The following is a 12179-nucleotide window of genomic DNA, read 5'->3' on the forward strand; positions in this document are numbered from 1 at the left end:
AGTTGAGTTGAAATTGCACACAAATGACCTTATCTGATGCTTGCTCCAGCCTGAACAGTCCCTCATGCAGCTGCTGAACTGGTTGGTGAAATGCAATAGTTGCTGCTTTGGTTATTTCAGCTTTCACCACCTCCAGCCCTCAGGACACAGCTGGAGGCAGACCTGTGAGATTGTTGCTTTTGGAAACATTTATTTCTGTAGGGGTAGAGGTGTGCTTGAAGACAGCCTTAACAGAAGGATGGGTTGTTAACAGGAACAGCCATGGAAATCCATCTAACCTACTATCCTGTCCTGACATCAGCCAATAGCTAAGAGCACCATAGGAAGAAGGCAAGTATATAGTGATTCTTCCTCTGAATGCTCTTCCAGCCTCTGGAAAACTATGTGGCAGTGGCTCCCTGAGTTGCTTGCGCTTGTCAGTCCTTCATGGATCTTTTTTTCTTGACTCCTACCCTGGCTATTGGTGCAGGAGCCACTGCATGAACAGCTTGCAGACCTATGCTACTGGCATCCAGATCCTTTTCCCCCAAAGCAGTCCCATTTTCAGAGAAGAATTTTGCTCTCTTCAGCCTTCAATCTCCTTCCTTTGCTCTTCTTCCCCAGCCTCTTCACTCCACATGAGAGAATAAACATTTGTAGTCCCAGAGTATGGGGCAGACATCAAAACACACAGCCGTGGAGAGGAGCCAGACTGGTCTGCTGAGCCATGCTTCACCACGGCTTAGATCCATCTATCTCCAGAGATTTTCTCAACTTCCAGCATTTTGTCCCGTCCTCCTAGCCAGGCTGGTTTATTCAGATGCTTACAGAAGCTGCCAGACAAAACACTCCAGATTAATTCCACTTGCTTCCTCTCTCTTTTAGAAACTTTTAATTAGTCCCCAACTCAGCACCATTATTAGTATTTGTTATTAAGTATTAAAATCACTCGACCCCAGCTCCCTCTCCCCCTGCTTCCTTCTTCCAGCCCTTTGTTTTAATTGTTATATTTTTTCATCAGTGATCAGCCAAGCTTCCCTAATGATCTAGACTCATTTAAAGGGTTTATAACTCCGGCACAAAACTCCAATAAAAAAGCGGCAGACTTGCTGGGAACCTCCTGGGGCTATTCAGCAGCCAGGAACACAAACTCATTTACTACTTGCCTGTTCCCCCCTTTCCTTATTCACTGTCACCCATTCTGTCAAAATATTCTCCTCTGCACACACAGAAAGCCTTCGCTTTTCCTTTTCCACATCTTCTCCCGCCCCCTCCCAATTCTTTTTCCCTGAGGATCAAGACAAGAGAACTGGAAAAAGCCTTGATGAGGTGCATGGTGAAGTTAACAGCAAATAGACTAAACGCACTGTTTCTCCCAGTCTTCCCCCTTCCAATGCCAGCATTCCCGTCCCCTCTCAAGAGGAAAAATATAAAGTGTCGTAGTGAGATTGAGGAAAGAAATGATCTGGCTGTATTTCTCCTTGAGTATATTTAGCAGTTGCAAGTTACCCCACTAGAGATCTTAAAAGCTTTCTTTTTGAATCTGCAAGTCAGCATTGTCTTTTCCTCGTTGCTTTTTTCACTTTGCAATAGGTATAGATTTATGCACCAGACAAAGGGTTGTTTGGCAAACTTTCGGTGTCTTGGCCCAGCTTCCCATTAAGTACAGATGTTGTTTCCAAACCTATCTTTAGCCTTGTGCACAGCCAGCAGTAAATTCATGGGGATCCAAACAGGAACAGGGAGTGCAAGCTGTTCTCCATGGCCATAAGTAGGCTTATGCTAGGGTCTAATCTGACCTACTGGGCTTCTTGCCCATGGCCTTGGGCACTGGGCAATTAGCCAGTTTTAGGGGCAAGCCAGGAGGATACATCTTTCCTCCAGTGATCTCCTTGTACCAAGCTTTTTGAGGGAAATCTCACAAAAGCTATTCCCTCTACATGTACACAAAACCTCCTTCTGAAATGGAGAGGAAGGAAGTGAGCGTGAATTATAAAAAGGAAATCAGTAAAGCTAGGCAAATGTGGACAAAGCTAGCTTGCACAGGGTGGATTTATGGCACCTGCCTTTAGATATCTGCCATGTGGATGCTTACATCTGAGCTAGTCACTCTGGGCTACTCACTGTAAATGCAATAGGGAAAATAAGCACTTTTAACATCCTGCTTATCCTGCCCTTGTAACCCAGCGGAATTTTGACCCTTTTACACTGAAAACCCCAGTTCTTCCAGCTGATACATTTGCCAAAGCCTTCTATTTCAAAATTATGGAGCAAACGATGCCATTAAACGGTCTTGCTTTGAAGTCACTGTTACTCCCAGAAATGTGCCTGACAACATTACAACTGCAATGACCATCTGAGTCACAATTGTATTGATACAATCTACAAGCAGTCTTTTGTTCTCACTTGAAAGGGGCTCAGCTGAAAGGCCCATCAATGTGTTCAGTCATCTTCAAAAAGCCGGAATCATTTGGTGGGAATAAACAATTGGAGCTCTTCATTTAGTCATTTGAAAAGGACAGTTTCCCAAGGAACTTTAGCACTATCCTCCCTAGTGTGCCTGCTGGACTCCTCCGAGAGATGATTTCTGGAGCTGGTTGAGTTACTTTGACACAGATTTCTTATCAGCAGTTTGACTTTTGGGGAGAGAGATAAATAGCAAAACAAAACAACCCACCACAATATTTCATGAAAGGTAGAAGAAATAATGATGTTTTGGGGTGTTTAAGCAATAGTAACAGGTTTTCAACTTGGGCTGAAAGTGTAGTACACTAAGTAGGGTCTACAGAGGATGCCTGCAATTAGAGAACTGGTTGGTGATACAAAGCTGTCTTCTCCTTGTTTCCAGCTGCTACACTTAATTAAAAGAAAGCTAAACAATCCATTACATTAAATTACTTTCTGAACATTACTTTTCCACATAGGCAATTGCAATGGTTGCTACAGGGATGTTATCTGACCACAGATTGGAAAGGAGATAACCATTCTCAAAATTATTCCATTCTTGCTTCAAATATCACCCAGACGACCTGGTCAGGAGTCACTCCCCACTGTGTGAGGGACTACAGAAGCTGGTGGGGATTTACCAGGCACATGAGGGGCATTAATGAACTGTAACCCCCACCTCATCTTGTTTGTTCCTGCATCGTGTCACATAATGATGAAGATGCCAAATCACTAGAATGTCCTAGTGACCAAAAGGGGCTTCTTACATGTTTCCTCTCTCTACCCTCTGTCACCTTCACCATTGAATCCGCAGTTAATAAAATCTTACTATGAGACAATCTCTACCTCATTTGCTTCCTGAGAGTTTCTAATTAGTACCAAGCAGTCCATATATCTTGTTTCAGCTTCTAACCAGAAGAAATACTCCACTGACAGCCAAATATGCCAAGGATATCTTGAAATATCACATGAAACAGAATTTGTAGGAAAATTCCTTGTCCCTGTGGGCATTTTGTTTTCCTTTCAATTCTTGTTTGGAGAAGGACAAAAAAGATTTGCAGTCTTCCTCACTTCCTCAGCAGAGCATGGATGTTGCAGCAGGCCTCTAATTCATCAGGCCACCGAGCAGACTTTGCCTCCTGGACAGGAGCTGCAGTCCTTCCCGAGGAGCAAAGCCAGTGTCCAGACTCTAGCAGGGAAGGAGAAGATGACAGTTAAAGTCCTCTGACTGCTGTTGTGCACTGCAGGCAAGTCACCACCTTGCAACGCTGCCATTTTTATAACATTCAGTTCTCAAAGCAGCTACCAAAGCATGATTGGCTTGTGGCAAAACCAACCTGGATTGACTTCAGGAGCAGAACTGAACAAAAATGACATACTGGCTCAACTCTGCTTCTTCTGTTACAGCTATGCCCTTATTTTCTGCACTCTGCACCATTTTCCCTCTGAGAAAATTGTTGCCAAGTGGCTATTTTGAACATGGTTGAGTGCAGATTGTTAAAGGAGAGACAGGCTTCTCTCTTGCAGACTATTTTTGCTTTATTCCCCATCTCAGGCAAAAACATTCAGAGGGTAAGTATCTGTTTACTGTTTGTGCATAATGCATTATGGTATGAAATTGTGTTTTCTTCCCTCATTTACAGCATTTGCTCCTCATCCTGTGATGACCTCACAGCAGCAACATGGACCTTTATGACCACAAAGCTCCAGTTCTATTTATTATCTCCCTTAGCTGGCCTTCCAGAAGTGAAATGCCATTGGCTTTGGTTTGTTTGGTACACAGCGGGAAATGCGTTCACTGGTTGGAACCAGTGTGACAGTGTCACTCTGCCTCACATTTCCCCTATTTGAAGCCTATAAACTGCTGGACTGGATTTTCAGTTATCAACATCCTCTCAACCCAAGCGACATTAGCTAAGTCATTCAGTGGTCTCATCCAGACAAGTATCTTACAGAAATACCAGACATCTTGTGAATTATCCCATCCACTCTCTGAATTTGAGGGCACAGGGAGTACGAGACAGGAATCACAGATTATGTTGATGGTCATGAGAGAGGGGGCATTATCAGAGAAGGAAGAAGGAAGCTCAGGTTGCATCTACAGTTTATCATGGTCATAGTAAACACCAAGCTTTTGGTTTTACAAGAAAAAACATTACCAAATAATGACTCACATGAGTAGCATTCAGTTTCCCCTAGCTCATGTCTTCATACAAAGAAGTTAATCCTACAGCTTTATGGAAACAAGAAAACCATACTTAACACCAGGGACTACTTCTTTACAAAAGAACCAGAAGCCAACCCAAAAGGCAGTAGGTCAACCATGTTAACATCTAACTTTGTTTTTTTTTTTCTCTCTGCCCGTCTTTAACACCCCCCTGCCCCAGCAATATAAGCTATTCCTCCTCAAAGTTTTGAACCTCTTCTTAAATTTCAATGGTCATCTCACTTGTCTGTATTTGTATCTGTAGTTCCCTGATAGCACCAGGCAAAGATGGAGTGAAAAGAATTATGGTTTTTAAGCCCTGCAGTCAGGTCCTCAATGTTCTCAGCATCTGACTCTAGCCTGCAGAGGTGTGAATCAAAGTCTGGTTTCCCATGTGGTCATGCCAGATGGTTGGCTCAAAACCCATCATTTCTTTACAGCAAAACTCACTAGACACAGACAGTAACCATAAGATCTATTGGAAACCTGAATCTTGTATAATTTAGACTGCCAACACCCATGCAAAAGATACTTCACCTTACTACTTATGTCAGCTCTTCAGGGATGGTTTCTTTGCTGAATATGTCCTGAAACATTTCGAGGCAATGATAAAAATAAAGTCTTACAGTTAGCCTGCATCTTCTCATTCTAAAAGATCTTGTTGTTACTTCTGAACTTTCATTGTCAAATTACATTCAAGGATCATTTCACATGCCCTAAAAGCAGTACCGCTTCCAAGGAAAGCTTGAAAACAGCTATGCAGAACAACAGATCACATGCTAGTATTATTTCATTATCTGTGCCCATATTGCAGTGTGTTCTGGAATTTGTCGGGGGTGGAGGTCTCCAACTATGTTACGTTTTACTTTCTACAAAAGAATTAGGAACACTGAGTAAGTTTCTGCCCTGGTGAAGTTGTGAAGGAAGCGGTGGAGATAACATTCTTCAGTAAAGCAAATAAAAATTTAGGAAGGAGACAGTGTGTTGAAAACAATCATATGCTTGGAAAATCTGGCACTGTATATTTACTGACCACAAGAGGTCAGGACATCAGTATTCCATTGCATCTTAAAAGCAACGTCTCTAAGAGCCTGGAGCCAGAATACTATTTTAGGTATGCTTGTTCAGTTAGGAAATTTCATCTTTAAACATTCCTCAACAGCATCTGTATGTGTTTCTTCAGCAGCAAGGGTTACTGCAGGAGCAACAGTCCTCCATTCTCTGCACTTGCTTCTTGCAGTATAATAGTCAGGTTTGTCTTTCTTCATGTTCTAGGTCTTGCTCCTCAGTTTGGAGGTATATAACACTATTATATTTTTTACTAAAAGCCACAGTCAACATTTCCACTTCCCTGGCACAATGAGACTCCATTCATTAAGAATAAAACATGCTGGTGACAAAGCTGCCTAAGGTGGGACCCAACGTTGTAGAGTTTCCTCCTACAGAAACTGTTAAGCATCACAAGCCTCCCTTTTCTCCCTTCCAAATGCACTTCTCCAGCATGAATAAAGGTCAGTACATGAGATAGCAAATACATTACATATTTCAACTACAAATTAAGGCATTTCGGTGCAAATACAGTTCTCTGTCTGTGAGGGGTCTATGTTAGGGAGACAGAGGAAAAAGGAACGATATAAAATAGTAATATATTTTTATATATAAATTTATATAACTATAGGAACTATATAAAATCCTACACACCCGCCCTCTGAGAACCACTTTCTGCAGCACCTCTTTTTATTAATGTACTTTTTCTAGAGACTGTCCTGCCCAGTCACTAACTGGGCTTGACCCAGTTTGGTGTATAAAAACAGATGAGATTACTGTCTGTGATCTCAGGTGATGAATTTTTCATATGCAGGCTTGTTTCACTGGAAGGCCCAGCCTTGGTCCCCATCTCTGGCTGCAGCATGGCCTCTTTAGCAGGTCCTGCTTTGTGAAATTGCATTTCTTTGTTTACTCTGCATGGAGCCAAGAAATGCTTTTTTTTTTTCTTTTTTTCTTTGAAGTGAAAGTTATTAAGCTACTTCTAGTATAATACCTCTAAATGCCGAGTCCGTGAGAGGGAATTTTAACTTGGTTAATCTGACACAAATGAAAAACTATTCAAGGCTTGAGACGACTGTAAAGTTTAGTGTCATGGCTTTTTCAGTAGAAAAAAAGGTTTCTCAGCAAAATTTCATTTGAACACTTGAAGTTATTTATTTCCTTTAAAGTAAAGTGTTGGGCATGTTTTAAAGACACAGTAGCAACTGAACTAGCTAACAGTCCCGCTCAGTGCTGGGGGGTACATGGGGCAGAAAGAAGAGCAGGAGGGATGGAAAGTGTTCTCCTTACTTAAGTGGGGCAGTGGGTATCTGTTCCCTCTGTGTGAGACAGATTCTGTGTGCTTGCTCGTGGCTGAAATGGAAATGTCGTTCTCTTAAAAGCTAAACTTCAACTGAAAACACTACCATAATTTCTGTGACTATCACCTGCAGAGGAAAATGGGAAGGAGAAGCTGACTGTGATACAGAGACCTCAGCTGCTAAGATCATTCCTTTGCTTGTTCAAAACCATTACATCTGAATTAAAGACATTTTGGGGATGCTCCTCATCCTAAAACTCTTTTTCATTTTTTATTTGCATGTCTGGAGGCAAAAGAAAACAGGATCTGCCAGAGTTAAGCTATGCCAGTGCTCAGAGGAGTGGCCCCAGGACAGTGTTAGGCCAGCAGATAAGCTTCAATGTCCAGGGAGACAACTGATCAGGAGATCTGAGGACCATTTTCAGAACTATGCTGTGATCTGGTGGAGTCTCAGCACCTTTTTCTCCTTGAAGGAGTGAGGAGGGGTGTGTGTCTTGTTTTCACTTCTCAGCAGCAGCTGGGATAAATGGGCTGAAGCTTCCCTCTACTTTCGCTCCAACAGTCATGTATCAGGTTTTCCACAACTGAACTGAAACCCATGATTCATAATCAGTTTCATTTGCGAAATGTTCTTCTAATTGATCAGACGGAGACCAATTTCAGTGTGGGAAACTGAACCCTGAGGAAATTAATTACCCGCCAGGCTAAACCCATTTCCTTTGGCCCAAGTACAGCTTATTGTATGTTACTGAGAGATGACCTAGCTGTCAAGAGAAAGGCAATGCTATAATTCTTTCTAAGACATGCTACATTGGAAGCAGATAAAGTGCTGCTGGCTAAGGGCACTGGCTATGCAGAGTGGGGAGCTCGCATAGGGAAAGGGGTAAAGGGACTGTAAATACACGGCAAAAGGCTCAGAGGGAGTAGAGATAACAGAAAGTAGAAAATATACCAATTTTAAAATCCCAGAGTCTCCCAGGGATTAGTCACTATAGAGTTTGCCTTTGGGGACAAGGGGTTTTAACATTCACTGTGCATATTTGGTACTCATTTTACACCTGTGAGATATGGAGGAATGTCACAGACCCTGGGCAAAAGGCATAGATGGAGAGATATTTTTTTTGCTGTGGTGCTCTGGTAATGAGGCTAGTGCACTTAGCAAGTCTCCACAGCCTCGGGGCAGGAAGGCTTAGAATAAATGCTGTAACTGAGCAGAAAGCATCAGGGAGTAAAAGTAGGCTGTCTTTCCTCCTTTTTAGGCTGAAGACATGCAGAAGATCCAGGGACTTACAGGTGGCTCCAAATGAATGTGAATGAGAGCGTTGCACACTAATGCGGCATAGCCCATCTATTCTCACTACATGGAAATTGCTGCTCTTATGGCTGACTGCCATTCCCTTCAGTTACAAGGGCCCCTGACATTAGGATACCAAACTCAAAGCCCTCCAAGACAGGAGGTGTTGCAGATTTTTTAATTAAAGTCAATTGGGTAATGAAAGTAGCAGGAGTATGTTCCCACTCTATGAATGGATAAATTAAAGCTCACAGCAAAGACAACAGACATGGAGACTGTGAGGAGAGCAGATTTTAGATGGAAATTCTAATGACTGCCATCTTTAAGCTAATGACATCCTGCTCACATGACTGCCAGCTTCGAGGCTAGCAAAATCACCGCAGAAGGAACAGGGATCTCCTTCTTTTTAGACTGGGGCTTCAAGAGAACAAAACATTAGTGTTACAGGATACTCAGGCCTGCAGTCGCCTGACAGTAAAAGCCAGCTACTCCCCAGCTGCTCCAGGTTAATAGAAATACTTCCTTGGCCAGACCCCAGCACAAAACAAAATAGGATTTATAGCTGGAGTAAAGCTAATCAAAGAAAAAGGACAAAGGTTTATCAGCAGCCAGAACTTTTTGGAAGAAAATAAGTTAGTGATGTCTGGGTCAACAATGTTCTCTTGCTTCAGAGCACCCTCAATGCAGATTGCTTGGGGAATACCTTACCTTGATGAAAAGTTTTAAACCTTTGACTTTTGAAAGGACAGGATTTAGACTCAGGTGTATTTATTGGAAAACCTCAAATTCAAACAAAAAATCTCTCTGTTGCTGCTAGCCTTTATCAGCATCTGTGTGGATGTGCTCAGGAGCTCTGTGTAAATGCAGTGTACTTAAGAAACAAAGGTTGAGTCGAATGACCTCTTCAAATGCAGATGTTAGGCTTCTTTAATGCCCTAGGGTTCAAGGATCACAAAGCTGGGTTAAGGCTTCTAGCCTGCTTTCCTCCTCTATCCACCTTTTTCTTGCTCCAAGAAAGAGAATGACATAACTGAAAATAAGGCCCAGTGTATTTCTCAGAGGAAAATATAATTCTACAGTAATTCCTAATGGTGCACTGTGGAATTTTATTCTTAAGACACGATGTTCCTTTTCACATACACTGCATCAGAGACCTCTGTTCCCAAAACCTTAAATGCTTCAGGGCTCCATCTCCCTAGCAGGTCAGTTGGGAGCAGGAGATAAGCTGCTGTGGAAGAGGGAGGGAAACCTGTGTGTGAGTAGTGAAGAGGTATGGAAATAAACAGGTAACAAAGAAAATTGAAAAAAGTTGCCACCAAATTAATAATATTGAGATAATAGTTATTCTATTTAGGACCTCTTGTTTTGGCTGTGACACAGCCAAAGTGTAATATAACTGGAAATCAAAATAGATGGAAGCTCATCCATTGATGTTTATAGCTACTGTTAGTTTCTGATAGATCCTGATAGTCTACTAAGTAAACACCACACTATGTACCTCTTAAACCAGATTTCACAGCTCCATGAATGTCTTGCAGCAGGAATATTTTTCCTTTTTTAACCCTGTTAGTGCATTTGAGTCAACTCTTCTCCTTCTGTGGGTACAACAGGAATACTCCAAAAGTCAGAGCTGAACTGAAATACCAGTTTTGAAGGGGGCAAATCCCATTTACATCATGGCTGTGAACCCATTCTTTTATAGGCAACTTTGTGTGTCTATGCAAGTACAAAACAACCAAGAGAATGTTGGTGAGTTATGTCAGTTTAGTATGCTACTGCCCATCAGCTGACCTACTGTAACAAAGTTTGTGTCCACACTTATGCTTTAGCCCTTGGATAAATTGCAGTAAAACCATATTGCTTGGCTTCAGCTCTCCTTTTCTAAGTTTCTCTACCCCTCACCTTTTCTATTTTTCAATAGGAAAGGAAAAATAAGAAAAAATAGAACATTTTTGAAGATTTCTTCAAAAAGATAAAAGCTATTTTCTAAGTTCTCATTAATTTTATCACCCAGAAAAGACTGATAAAAGATCAACATGCACTTACTGAAAAGAAATTCAGGAGAGCAGTTTGAGGTGAACAGTGACTTCTGGAGAATGTTGCTGGTCCAAGTGCAGCTCACCTGGCCATTCATCCAGTGCCCATTGAGGGGGAAAGGAGATGAGAGATTACTCCATTATAGTCTGGAATTTATAATTCATACAATGCCAATGAAATAATGAAAAATGACTGAATTGTTCACAAAAGCCATTCTTCATACTTTAACCCATTTAAAAAATCATTTTTTTTTTTTTCTTTTCTTAACTTTCTCCTAATGACTCCCCTCCTTGCATTCGTGTCCCTTGCAGCCACTTGGCAGAGATGCTCTAAAGAAGCAGAAAGCAGTTGTGTGAGAAGCCTAAATCTCCCTCTCTCTCTCTCTGTCTGTCCACATGGACATCCCAACGTGTATGTATGTGTGAATGTAAGTATGTATGCAACCAGCTCGCTTTATACATATCCCTCTAGCATCTGATCTAAGATAACCTATGGTCATGGTCTTGTCATGTGATTTGTCTGCACTTTAGTTTCCTCCTCTGTTCAGTGGACGAGATGAGTAGGAGTAAGGAAGTATAATAGTATATCATAAATCAGTTCTTGGTTTGTTTGGTCAATCCTTTGGCGTATGTGAGATGACAGGAGCATGTGAGAAACATGAGGTTCTTGCATATGCACTGCTCTTTTGAGTCCACAGAAACAAACCACTGCACGGTGAATCCTTGGGCTGGATGGGAAAGCTTTTCAGCTCCTGGTAATTCACCTGGCCCTGCATGGGTAACAGTTGTTCTTTATCCTTGGGAAAGGTGAGCAGTAGATGATTAACTGCTGGAAACAGGAGTTGGTAAAGGAATTGCACCTTGAAGAGCCACAACTCTGTTGTTAGATTGATCGTGAGTTGTAGAAGTATTAGTCATCCCTTGCTCTGAGCTGTTGTACAGGGGTAATCTAAACATGAAGAAAAACTTGTAAAGATCATAGCACACAGATGAATGGATAGATGGCTAGATATATCGTAAGCAAAAATAACAGTTTAAAAGTACATTTCTGTTTGTGACCTCATTTTCAAAAGTCCTGAGTGTTCATTTCAATCGAACATCCTGTGGGAGCAGTCCTCTGGGGAATTAGTCTAGAGGCAGGTGTCTGCACTTAGAGACCTATTTTTGCAAATCTTAGTTATGTATATTTGGAAAGGTGAGAAAGTACCAGCCAAGGATGTTTTCTAAAGGCTGAACCTTTCTTTTTGCTGGAGCTTTCCCCCTCTGCTTGCTTTTATTTCCAGGTACTCCCTAAGGACAGATTGAAACTCCATAGTTCTGAGCACATCCTTTGTCCTGCTTAATCATTGTCAGCAGCCCAAAAGATGAGATAATGGAGACCCATCTTGGAGACTCCAAGATCCTGATTGTTCAGAAAGGTCAAAGAAAAACTAGGTTTCTAATCTTTGCAAAAGAAGAGATTAGCAGGCAGCCTTGCTGAGATGTTGAGGGGGAAAAAAAAAGAAAAGGGAAAAAGAGAAGAAAGGTGATACAAGGCTATTTAGGTTTTACTTCAATACAGGGAGCTAGGAACCATGAAACAAAACCATGACACTGAAAAGAAAGCTGGGGACAAATTCCTCTGCAGAATACACTACTGAATACATAGGCAGCATGAGGAACAACTGGGAAGAAATATGAAAAGACACTATCTATGGGGAAAGAATATTCTGCGATAAGACTAGTCAGGGTGCTCTTTATTTCTCCAATATTCAAGGTTGCTAGTCTTCACCTCTGATTCCTATGGGAGACTAGTATTGTAGCTGTTGTGGCTGAAAACAGGAATAGGACAGATGGAAAGAATGGATGGGATTTCTCCCCCATTAGTCTATA

This window comes from Ciconia boyciana, chromosome 18, assembly GCF_034638445.1.
Source record: "Ciconia boyciana chromosome 18, ASM3463844v1, whole genome shotgun sequence".
In the NCBI taxonomy this organism is placed as follows: domain Eukaryota; kingdom Metazoa; phylum Chordata; class Aves; order Ciconiiformes; family Ciconiidae; genus Ciconia; species Ciconia boyciana.